The sequence below is a fragment of the Mirounga leonina genome, unplaced genomic scaffold (assembly GCF_011800145.1).
Source record: "Mirounga leonina isolate KUSES-001 unplaced genomic scaffold, KU_Mleo_1.0 Mir_91, whole genome shotgun sequence".
Taxonomy (NCBI): domain Eukaryota; kingdom Metazoa; phylum Chordata; class Mammalia; order Carnivora; family Phocidae; genus Mirounga; species Mirounga leonina.
In genome coordinates this window covers 49,246,985-49,259,917 of record NW_023270839.1, presented here as the reverse complement: position 1 = coordinate 49,259,917, position 12,933 = coordinate 49,246,985, and the positions used below count along the sequence as shown (strand labels likewise).

The 12,933-nt window shown below is 36.3% G+C and overlaps 1 protein-coding gene across 5 annotated transcripts in view; it reads right to left on the bottom strand.

Moving 5' to 3' along the window:
- PEAK1 (pseudopodium enriched atypical kinase 1) overlaps nucleotides 1-12,933 on the bottom strand; it is a 321,626-nt gene that overhangs the window by 209,700 nt on the left and 98,993 nt on the right. The window contains exons 5-6 of one of the 5 annotated variants that reach the window (XM_034993978.1): nucleotides 8,891-8,967; nucleotides 8,249-8,396 (exon numbers count right to left, since the gene is read on the bottom strand). The exons of the other annotated variants lie outside the window; for them this stretch is intronic. The gene's annotated coding sequence lies outside the window, so the exon portion shown is untranslated. The remainder of the gene's footprint in view (nucleotides 1-8,248; nucleotides 8,397-8,890; nucleotides 8,968-12,933) is intronic. 5 annotated transcript variants of the gene reach the window in all.

Below are 12,933 nucleotides of genomic sequence, written 5' to 3'. Positions count from 1 at the left end.
CATGTGCTCTGGTAAGCGCTGTGAATTGTGCAAGACTGTTGAATCTCAGATCTGTACCTCTGAAACAAATAATGCAATATATATTAAGAAAAAAAAAAAAGAAGAAGAAGAAGAAGGTAGCGGGAGGGGAAGAATGAAGCGGGGGAAATCGGAGGGGTAGACGAACCATGAGAGACGATGGACTCTGAAAAACAAACAGGGTTCTAGAGGGGAGGGGGGTGGGAGGATGGGTTAGCCTGGTGGTGGGTATTTAGGAGGGCACATTCTGCATGGAGCACTGGGTGTTGTGCACAAACAATGAATCATGGAACACTTCATCTAAAACTAATGTTGTAATGTAAGGGGATTAACATAAGAATAAAAAAAATTAAAAAAAAAAAAAAAAAAAAAAAAAAAAAAGATGTCAAGGACCACAGTTTAGGGTAGCAGAATGGTACAGCTGTAGTCTATAAATTCTATCTTAAAATTTCTCTTTTCCTCATCATTGGTAGTTTCTCCTCAGTCAATGTTTTTTCCATACCTCTACAATATTGTCCCTCCTATGTGCTTCTGTGATGTTAGCAGGGCCCACAGGGAGCTAAACTTCAAACATTCCTGGCAGTACCTAGGCAGGACAAGATTGTACAAAGTGGTAATAGTTGGCACTACTATTCCCTTCTTTCCCTACCCAGCCTCCTGCCAGCAGGACCCAGCAGGGAGCTAAACTTCCACTCCCACCCTTGGCAAAGAGGCAAGCCAAGGAAAAGCATTAACTACCAAAATTCACTCAATATGAAGTTTCCAAGGCTATTTATAAGACTATTTTTATTACAAAAAATTCTTTCCACAAACTTTCTCTCCTAGAATTAATATTTGATCTTAATAGTTCCCTTTAATGTGCTCAATTTTCCTCCAGGTCTGGGGATCTTTAGTTGATCAGAGCTATTCTGAAGAAATTCTTCCTCTCATCCCCATATTGGCTTTTGTTTTAAATTTTTAAAGATAATTTAAAAAATAATTTCAAACTTACAGAAAAGTTCAAGAATAATATAAAGAATCCTTTTTCCGAACCATTTCAGGGTAAATTGCTGATATTGTGTCTAATCATCCCTGAAAACTTAGGTTTGTAATTCCTTTAATAAGGACATTTTCCCAAATAACCATAATATAATCATCAAAATCAACAAATCAACAATTATATCCTGTAATCTCTATGCCCTATTCAAGTCTCATCTATCATCCCACTAATGTCTTTTGTAGCAAAAGGCCCAGATTTAGTACCATGGGTTGCATTTAACTGTCATGTTTCTGTAGTCTCTAACTCTGGAACAATTAGTTCTTGAGTTTTTTCCTTGACTTTCATGATCTTTTAAATTTTGAAAGTTATAGGCCAGGTATCTTCTAGAAAGTCTCTCAATTTGGAATTCTCTGATGTTTCCTCAATTAGATTTATGTTATAGATTTTGGTAGAAGAATCACAGAAATGATCTCCTGGTCCTCATACTGCATCCTATCAGGTAGTGCATGATTTTATTTTGTTCCATTAACTATTAACATTAGCTGTCATCACCTGAGTGGGGTTAGTATCTGCCAGGTTTCCCACTGTGAAGTTCCTTTTTCTTCCTTAGTAATTAATAGATACTTTGTGAGGAGATGCTTTGAGACTACATGAACAGCCCATTCCTCATTAAACTTTCACCCATTAGTTTTGGCATCTACCAATATTTCATGGATAACTGATTATACCACACTGGTTCCAAAATTGTCATTTTCCTAATTCTGTTCTTCCTTTTCTTCTCTCCATTAATTTATTATGTCACTACAGACTCATGAATGGTCTATTTTATTCAGTGGGCTATAATTTGATAAAATGAGTATTATATGATGTTCAAACTGTTCAAAAACTAGTCATTGAGTACTCCTTCAAGATCGCTTCTGTATCCTTTAGATATAACCCCTCTTTGAGCAATTCCTTACATTTTGGTACAGGAAGATGTGTTCAGCACATCTTGTCCTATTCTTTCTCTGCCCCAGCCCTAGAATCAGCCATTTCTCCAAGGAGACCTAGCACAGACACCTACCTTCCTGGGCCCCATCCCGTGACTTCTGGACTGAATTATTCAGGAAGGAAAGAAAGCACTAAGAAAGCCAAAGTGCTACTTTGTTTAGAAGGTGTGACTTGCCCTGATTTCCTCTGTAGCTGAATTGGTCTGTTTCCCCAACAGCTTATCTGCTTGAATGGCAAGGCTGACTACACACAGTTTAAGGAATTGAGGAGACCTGTAAAATAGGCAAACTTCCCCCAGCACATAGCTGCAAAAGTAAGGAAATCCTTGCTCTGAAGGTGGAATATTCTGGGTTCATTTTATTCCCAGAAAAGGTACCTTTTCCTTTTCTTTCTTTTTTTACTACATCTTTTATTTTGTAACAGTTTTAGATGTGTAGACAAACTGTAAATATAGTTCAAAGAGTTCCCATGTGTCCCACACCCAGTTTTCCTTATTAACATCTTATATTAGTATGATACATTTGTCACAATTTTTCTCTTCCCTCCTGTCATCATTTGTTACAATTAGTGAACCAATACAAATACATTATTATCAACTAAAGTTCATACTTAATTCAGATATCCTCTAGTTTTCCTCTAATGTCCAATATGTTTGAGGATCCCATCCAGAATATCATATTACATTTAGTAGTTATGTATTGTTAAGCTACTCTTGGTTGTGACAGTTTTTCAGAACTTTCTTTTCTTTGATGACTATTAATTTCCTGTGGCTGCTGTAACAAATTATACAAACTTAATGCCTTAAAAAACAAAAACCCAGAAATTTACCACATGATCCAGTAATTCCACTACTGGGTATTTAGCCAAAGAAAATGAAAATACTAATTTGAAAATTTATATGCATACCTATATTTAATGCAGCATTATTTACAATAACCAAATATGGAAGCAACCCAAGTGTCCATCCATAGATGAATGGATAAAGAGGATGTGATATATATGTACAATGGAATATTTACTCAGCCATAAAAAAGAATGAGATCTTGCCATCTGCAACAACATGGACAGAGCTACAGAATATAATGCTAAGTGAAATAAGTCAGAGAAAGACAAATACCATATGATGTCACTTGTGGAATTTAAGAGACAAAACAAATGAACAAAGGAAAAAAGAGACAAACCAAAAAAGAAAATCTTAACCATAGAGAACAAACTGATGGTGACCAAAAGTGGTGGGGCGGGGGAATAGGGGAAGTATGGGTGAAATAGGTAAAGGGGATGAAGAGTACACACTTACTGCCATGAGCATGGAGTAATGTAGAAAACTGAATCACTATAATGTATACCTGAAACTAATATAACACTGTACTTTAACTATACAGGAATTAAGAAAGAAACCAGAAATTTATTCTCTTTCAGTTTTAGGAGTCATAACCCTAAAATCAAGATCTCCAAAGTGCCACGCTCTCTGAAAGCTCTCAGGGAGAACCATTCCTTGTCTCTCCCAGCTTCTGATGGCCATAGGCATCCCTTGGCTTATGGCTACATCACTCCTATCTCTGCCTCTGTCTTCTCCTCTGTGTCTGTGCCTTCTGTGTTTTATGAGGAACATATCATTAGATTTAGAGTGTTCCAAGATTATCAAGGATGATTCTTAAGATTCTTAATTTAAATATATCTGCAAAGACTCTTTTTCCAAATAAGGTCAAATTCACAGGTTCTGGAGGTTAGCACACGGGCATATTTGGACAGGGAGGGGGCGGGGGGAGAATATCACCATTCAACCTACCACAATGATCTTGACAGTTTTAAGGATTACTGGTTAGATATTTTATAGAAGTGTGATTTGATTCCTCATGATTAGACTGGGATAATATGTTTGAGGGAGGAGAATGACTCAGGTAATGTATCAGTTTTATCCTATCAAATCAAGGGTACAAACTTGATAACCTGGCATGAGGCAGAGTTTGTCAGGTTTCTCCATGATATTGTACTCTTTGAAAAAAAAGTCACTATCAAGAGTTCAACTTAAGAGGTAGAGAGTTATACTTCCTTGAGGGTGGAGTATCTAAATAAATTATTTGAAATTTTTCTGCACCAGAGATTTGCCTATTCTCCCTTGGAATCAACATCAATTATATCAGTAAAGACAAATAGATATTTCTTTATACTTTGGGTTTTAACGCAATACTACTTTATTCTGTTCCTCAAAGTGTTCCAGCTTTGGACGTTGGGAGATCTTTCAGTTGACCCTTCTGTCCCTTTGGTGCACTCCTGTTAGTGTGTGTGTGCGTGCGTGTGTGTGTGTGTGTAGATACGTCTTTTAAAGTACTTTCTTAGTTTTTGGCACTACAAGATGATCCGTGCTCACCTTGTATATTTCCTGCCCCAGCACAAGAATCAGTCACTTCTGTAAGAAGCTCTCATTTCTCTTATTGAATAATGGTATTAGAAACCAAGCAAGATCTGGGCACAAGGTGTGGTCATTGTTACTGGGATTTCATTGCTTCTAGGCCCTCTCAGCTGACAGAGCAATATAACTGTGTTTACTAACCTGTGTATATACACACATATCTATGAACATTTCTATACGTAATTATCCATATCTGTATTAAGCTAAACACGAGTTCATACTAATTAATGTCTGTCTCCAACTCTAATCCATTAGCACATGGATCTACCAGCTTCTTCTCCTTGCTTACCTATAACCCCACTACAATAGTAGAAACATGTACAGTAGTTTCAAAATTGTTAACCCTTACCCTGATCCCCCTGTATGAGAGTATAGTGTTTACATATATGGTTCCTTTCCCCTTTTAGTCTTACAGATTTCACTCATTTCCAAAGTTACTCAGATCAGCACCTTACTCCTCCACCCCTTTCAGCAACATTGTTTCATATATTCGTAATACATTTACATTCTTTTGTCACATTTTACCCTCCATCCTAGGATCCCTGATCATCTAAATGAAGTTTTAAAAATTTATATATATTAATATCCACTCTTTCTGCTATAAAGTTCTACAGGTTTTAATAAATACTTAATGTCCTATATTCACCGTTAGAGTATTATACAAAATACCCTAAAAAAGGGATGCCTGGATGGCTCAGTCAGTTAAGCATCTGCCTTTGGCTCAGGTCATGATCCCAGGGTTCTGGGATAGAGCCCCGCATTGGGCTCTCTGCTCAGCAGGGAAGCCTGCTTCTCCCTCTCCCTGTGCCTGCCGCTCTGCCTACTTCTCCTCTCTCTCTGTCAAATAAATAAATAATCTTAAAAAAAAAAATACCCTAAAAAAGCCCCTGTGCTTCACCTAACCAACCTTCCCCCCAACTTGTTGCTCCCCTCGGCTCTTGGCAATATTGATCTTTTCACTGAATCTTATTTTTGCCTTTTCCAGAATGTCATATAATGGGATTTGTACAGAATGTAGCATTTTCAGACTGGCTTCTTTAACTCAACAGTATGCATTTAAGATTTATCTATGTCTTTTCACAGTTTGATAGCTCTTTTCTTTTTATCACCAAATAATATTCCATTTATGGATGTACCAAAGTTTATTCATTCACCTACTGAACTTGGCTGCTTCTGGTTTGAGGGTGGATTATGAACAAAGCTACTATAAATGTGTGTAGGTTTGGTAGATATGAGTTTTCAAATTAGTTGTGTAAATACTTAGGAGTGTGTTTGCAGATTCATATGGTGAGACTACATTTAGTTTTGTAAGAAACATCAAACTGTTTTCCAAAGTAGCTGTACCATTTTGCATTCTCACCAGCAAAGAATGAAAATTACTATTGCTCCACATCCTTGCCAGAATTTGCTTTTGTTGGTGTTTTAAATGTTAGCCATTCTAACAGGTATGTAATAGTATCTCATTATTGTTTTAATTTGCAATTCCCTCATGACCTATGATGTTGAACATCTTTTATATACTTACTTGCCACCTATACATCTTCCTCAATGAAATGTCTCTTCAAATCTTTTGTTCACTTTTTTGATGGAGTTGATTTGTTTATCATTGAGTTTTAAGAGTTTTCTACATATTTTGGATACAAATCCTTTATCAGATGTGTTTTGCAAATATTTTCTCCCCATCTGTGGCTTGTCTTTTCAGTCTCTTAAGAGTGTCTTGCATTGCGCAGAGTTTTCAATTTTAACTAAGCCCAACTTAGCCATTTTTTTCCTTCCTGGATCACATTGCTAGTATTTTATTTTATTTATTTATTTTTATTTTTTAATTTTAAAGGGGTAAGGGGCCAAGGGAGAGGAAGAGAGAATTTTAAGCAGGTTCCACACCCAGCCTCATGCGGGGCTCAATCTCACAATCCTAAAATCATGACCTGGGCCAAAATCAAGAGTTGGACACTTAACTGACTGAGCCACCTAGGCATCCCATTACTAATGTATTTTAAAACTCATTGCCAAACCCAAGAGCCATATCAACTTTCTCCTATGGCTTCTTCAGTAAGTGTTACAGTTTTGCATTTTAAAATTTGGTATATGATTGACTTTGTGTTAATTATTGTGTAAATCATAAGGTCTGTGCCTAGGTTCACTTAATACATATGTTCCAGCACCATTTATTGAAAAGACTATCCTTTGTCCATTGAATTGTCTTTGCTCTTTTGTCAAAGATCATTGACTAGATTTGTGTGGATTTATTTTGGACTCTCTATTCTGTCCTGTAATTAATGTGTCTATTCTTTTGTCAATACCACTGTGTCTTGATTACTGTGGCCTTAACATTGAGTCTTGAAATCAGGTTCTTTGTTCATCTTCAGTATTGTGTTGGCCTTACTAGGTCTTTTGTTTTCCATATAAACTTAAGAATTAGTATGATGATATCTACAAAATGGGTTACTGGGATCTGGACTGGGACTGGATTGAGTCTATAGGCTAAAATGGAAAAATGGAAAAAAACTGATATTTTTAACAATATTGAGTATTCTAATCCACAAACACAGATTATCTCCCCGTTTATATAAATCTTTGATTTTTTTAATCAGTGTTTTATAGTTTTCCACCTAAAGATCTGTATATATTTTCTTAGATCTATACCTTAGCATTTCATTTTGGAGGATGCTTTTATTTATTTGAGAGACAGAGAGAGAGAGAGAGAGAGAACAAGCGGGGGGAGGAGCAGAGGGACAAGCAGACTCCCTGCTGAGCAGGAAGCCCAATGCGGGACTTGATCCCAGGACGCTGAGATCATGAACCGAGGGAAAAGGCAGACGCTTAACCGACTGAGCCACCCAGATGCCCCATGGAGGATGCTTTTTACATGGGATTTTCTGAGACTAAAAAGTTTGAGAAAACTGTTATACAAATCACCTAACCTACTTGGACTTGGTGCTTATTTGTACACATGTATAGTAGTTCCTGCACTTTATAAATGTATAGTAGTGCCTGCACAATATAAATGACATATTTATATTGTCAACTACTATAAATGTATAGTAGTTCCTGCACAATATAAATGACAATATATGGAAAAATTATATGCAAATTAGAAATCACTAAACAAGTATAAGGCAGGAGGGGAAGATTCATAAAAATAGGTAGGAAAGGTAGTTAGAACCAGAATTTGTACTCAATTATATATTTAATGAAAACCCACTAAATGCCAAAGGTGTAGATAATTAATGTAGGGTCTTCTGGAAATTAATCTGATTGATTGATAGGGTATAATTCAATGGAAAATAGGTAGAACTGGGGCGCCTGGGTGGCTCAGTTGGTTAAGCGACTGCCTTCAGCTCAGGTCATGATCCCAGGGCTCTGGGATCGAGCCCCGCATCAGGCTCCCTGCTCAGCCGGAAGCCTGCTTCTTCCTCTTCCACTCCCCTGCTTGTGTTCCCTCTCCCGCTGTCTCTCTCTCTCCCTGTCAATTAAATAAATAAATAAAATCTTAAAAAAAAAAGAAAATGGGTAAAACTTAGAATAGTGCAATAGATGAGAGTCTAGTGCAATAGATGAGAGAGAATTTTACAAGAAAGGGACTTAGAAATACTCTAACATCTTCATTTTTTGTACGCTGTAGATTGTTCTCACTAGGAAAGATTAGCATATATGGCAAATTGTAATGGCAGTTATCATGTACATTTTTGTTTAGCCATTTTCTCTTTTTGAGTATTTGAAGAAAAGTGGAGGAAGAGTAACTAGTCAGTAAGAGTTTAAAGGAGTAAGTGATGTAATCAGTAAGACCTCAAACACTTCAAGTCTAAACCCTCCGTCGGACTTAACTATGGAAATTCTGAGGATACCTTTTATCCTTTGCTCTTACATCATTTACATTGTTCTTCAGAAATAATTTGGCTTTTGCACACACTATCTCCTGGGTAAAGCAACTAGAAGAAGGCTGACAGCAGGCTCCAAATATTTTCTTATGCCATTCAGAATTGAAGTACATTTCTGGATCCAGAAAAAGAACAGTTATGGTCATTTAAAATCCCTGGAAATGGCTGTGTGATAGAATATGGAATTTACATTTTGAACTGCTTCATCATTCTTTTATAGACTAGCTGATGGTTATTTTGTCTCTCTGGCATTTTCTTATGTCTAAGCTGCCTTCCTCTGTCATCCAGGGCTGTTTCAAGGTTGAAATACATTATGATAATCACAGTCAACCAAAGGCATCCCTATTCCAAACTCTCCATAACTTCACGCTTTCCCCAACAATTTCACTTCAGTTAAAAGGCCAGTTAAAAGAAGAATGTATAAATAAATCTGAGCTTACAAATTCTCCTGCCACTATTACCTCACACACTCAGGTTTTTTATTAAATTTGCCGTTTTCACACTATATTATACATTAAAAAGATGGCATGTACATAAACATCTTCAGAAATTAAGTGGCTCCACTTTAAAAAGCTGAACTTTCTGAAGTAAGGGTTCCCCATGCTTTACCTAAATAAATTATCATCTATATTCCACCTTGGATACTTCCATTACTTCACATTTCTTCAATCACTTCTCTTCCAAAGCTAATGAAGAAAAACAATAAAGGGAAATATAAATTATTTTTTATTATTAAACTATCACTAACCTCATGCATTTTTCAACTAGAGCTTTAGCTTCAGGATAAAACCATAACTATAATCCAAGCCAAATCCCAGGTCTGAGGCTTATAAGTATCTGATACTAAGCATTTCACAGTTTATGTGGGTCTTGGCTTCTTTGTGTGCAAAACCAGGGAACTAGACATGATGATCAGCAAATTTTCTTAAACAAACACCAACTATCCGAACTTTTTAACTCCTACTGCTGACATTTTCACATAGAATGTAGGATCTTTATGAAAACACTACTGGAATAAAAGATCTACAGAATCACAGTAGCTCACAAAGGAAATAACAGTATAAGCAAGTGATAGATATAAACATTTGGGTTAATAAAATGTTATAATCCTAACAAAAGCCTTCCCTTAGATTCTGTATTGACCAGCTCTTTCTTGTGTTTTTTTTTTTTTTTTTTTTTGGTCTTGGCTCCAATAACAATTTTTCTGTAAAACTTTCCCTGCTTCAGAAGTTCTTATGCTAACCACCTCTTCTAGGTTCTCGCGGCACATGATTTCCTTCCTATCAAAGCATTGCAACCAGACTATGAACACCTTCCTTATTTGTCCATATACTGGATCATACAGACATCATTTGGATTGAATTTTAGCTTTTATGTGCACTTCCTTATCTAAACAGAAGGGGGACAATTTGGAAGGGGTCTGGCCAACAGTCACAAAATACTGGAAAAAAGAACCTTGTTCTCTCTGAGTTCTCCTTAAAATTCTGTGTATACAAGGCTGGAATAGTTATCAATTTGTAAACTCTGGGGGGAGTAGGGGAGATAAGGTCCTCGTATTTGGTTATAGCCCTCATAATACTTAATAATTATTAGGAATATACTAGCTGCTTAATAAATGGTGAATATGGAAGAAATAAAAGGTTAAAAATTTAAGAATTAACATAGCATAACTTAACTTTTCAGGTATACTAGTAGGTATTCAACAGAATGAATATGAAAAAAATTACTATTTAAATGTAAGCTTTCTGATAAGCAGTTTGAAGTAATGGAGAGAGTAAAAGTGTAATCAGATACAACTATGTGACAATCTCACCGAGTTTCTGTGTCCTCATTCTAAAATTAGAACCAACTTAGTGTACAGGGCTGCTATAATGAATAAAGATCATGTATGTAAAGCATCTCTTAGTCCATGCCCCACAGTAAGTGCTCAATAAATACATGGCAATATTATGTGACTTATTCCTCAAATAACTTCAGCCTTAATGGTGATAAAACCTTTCCCTCCTTGCTTCATTTCAACATATCCCTCATTTGTTATTTAAGTCCTTTCTGATGACACTTCAGTTAAAAATTTCAGGTATGTATGCTTTTCCCAACTATTAGCTTCATTATAAAATTCTATTAGGAAGAAAACCTTCCATACTTTAAGTGTAGAAAAAAAATCAGTTTTGATATTGCATTGCTTTTCTGAAGTCCTAGAACAGTAATAATATTTATGACACTGAGCACTGAAGCTTACGAAGCAGTAAATAGCTTTTGAGGCTGATTAAGCACCTCTGTTTCACTTCATATATTCCAGTACCACAGGCATTACCCCTTAATTAAATGCTTGTTTATGTTACACAAGGACCTTTTTTGGTCCTACACCTTTCAACAAATACTAGAATGAGAAAGAAGGAAAAAAAGCTAAACTATTGGAGAAGATGCTATTAATACTAAACTTGTGCTCAAAGCTGTGTCAACAAGATGAGATCATGCACAAGTTTTACTATTTAAAAAACGTATCAAGGGGTACCTGGCTGGCTCAGTTGGCAGAGTATGAGACTCTTGATCTCAGGGTTGTAAGTTCGAGCCCCATGTTGGGTGTAGAGATTACTTAAAAATAAAACCTTAAAAAAAATAAATCAAAACCAAAAACCACCCAGAAAAAGCTGTCCTTTGGAAAGATCAATTCCATTTGAAATGCTGGGAGTTCAGGAGTACAGGTAAAACCACAAACATCAGGTAATAGGAGGATAATGCTCCTTTTCAATTTTACTTGGAAATAATTATAAAGTCATTTTGTAATTTTCATGTGATATTAATAGTTCAGCACTTGAGTGGCAAAAGATCAGAAAGGCACAAGTTTCTGTGTCATTATCAAGATGAATGTGTCTTCTCAAATTTATATGGGTTTTATCCCAGAGTAAGATAAAGGAAAAGTTAAAAGAGAAAACCTTAGAAATCCCTGACAAATTATCTTAGGGTTTTGCAGTTCATAGGAAGTTCAGCTGCCACCACCACTTTTAACCCTCCTAGTTCAGGCAGCGAGTGGTAAATCTGTACTTTTGCACAGACAGGAGGAATGACATGTAAGGCTGCATGTTACAATTCATGGTAGAATGTGTGTTTTTCAGCAAGGGAGAAAAACACCTTTACAGCTCCAGAAAAACAGCAGTCTACATGTTCTGAGTGGCAAAATGCCAATTGGAAACACTGTACTTATGAAATAGAGCAGCAGATCGCAGATTGAAAATGATAGTGATATGCAAGTGTAATAGCATAATAAAGCAAAGGAAGTGGTCACTCATCAGATAAATCATCCCCTATACCAGTTTCTATTACCCAAATGTCCTCTGTCTCCACCCGCTATTTAATCCACCAAAAAAGTCTGAATAAATAGCTTTTTCTGATCTGTAAGCTAAACACCAAATTATACTTCACATGTTCTCTCAACTAATTTGTTCTTATATATTTTGCATTTGCCATTAAGTCTATCAACTTGTTTTATTTGCAATCATCTTTATCATTTACACTAACAGAAAGAGGACAGAGTGGCAAATAATCCAAAACACTCAAAAAGCAAAATTTTATAAATTCAAATAAGATGTTAAAAGAACTTTAAGCCATGATACATCAGGAACTGGGGGTGTTCTTTCTGGAGAAAAGCTACCTAGAAAAGACACGATAGCTGTCTTTAAATACACAAATTGTCATTCCACAAATAGTGCCAAGAATTAAAACTGGTAGATGAAAACTATAACGAGGAAGGTCTGGGTTCACTGTATAAAAGACAAGCTCTTATATGTGGGTGGTACGGAACACTCAGGAACCAAATGACCTTGAACAGCAAGGTGGCTGGACTAAAACTAAATGACCTCTAAAGCCTCTTCTGACTCTTGAGTCTCTTGAGTCTATGACTGCTTTAAAATCAGGATGAAATCTGGGTATTTGTCAGCAGTTCATGAAATCACACAAAGTTCTAACTGTAAGGTTTGGGTCTGGGGGTCAGGGAAGTGAAGAACAGAACGCTGACCTTGAATCAGTCCTTTGAAAATCCCTTATGTTCCTGGCGTGGTCAGAGTACCCATTTAAGCGCAGCTTATACTACTCAAAACTTTCCTAAACAAAGCAAACGACTGCTAACTTTCTCTGTGGGTTTCTTACCAAAAATTGACAAACAAAACAAACAAAACTAAAAAATTGGGAGAGAAAAATCATTGGGCTGTAAAAAAGATTTTGAACAAAAGAATCTAGGGTGCTGACAAGACCTGTATTTAAGGAATTTATCATGAAGTCCAGACAGGACAGGAATCTAATGGAATGAGTGAAATGAGCAGTTTGTATACAAGGAGTGAAGGTTTCCAGAGGGGTGGATGCAAAAAGCTGCTTTTAAAGATAGGAGCTATAATCATTTTTGAAAATTAAATGCAACTATATGCTCTCCAACTTGCTCAACTCTACGAGTTTATGCAAAAGACAGAGTAAGTGAAACATATAACAAAGAAATCTGCTGTAGATCTGGGTGAGGATATCCTGAGCAAGTGTTGAGAGTTGAAAGTATCTAAATGATAAACAGATAGGAGAAACATGTGCAAAGGCCCTGAGATAAGAGGGAGCAGAGCATGTTTAAAGAACTAAAAGAAAATAAGTGAGACTAGAAAAGTAGATAC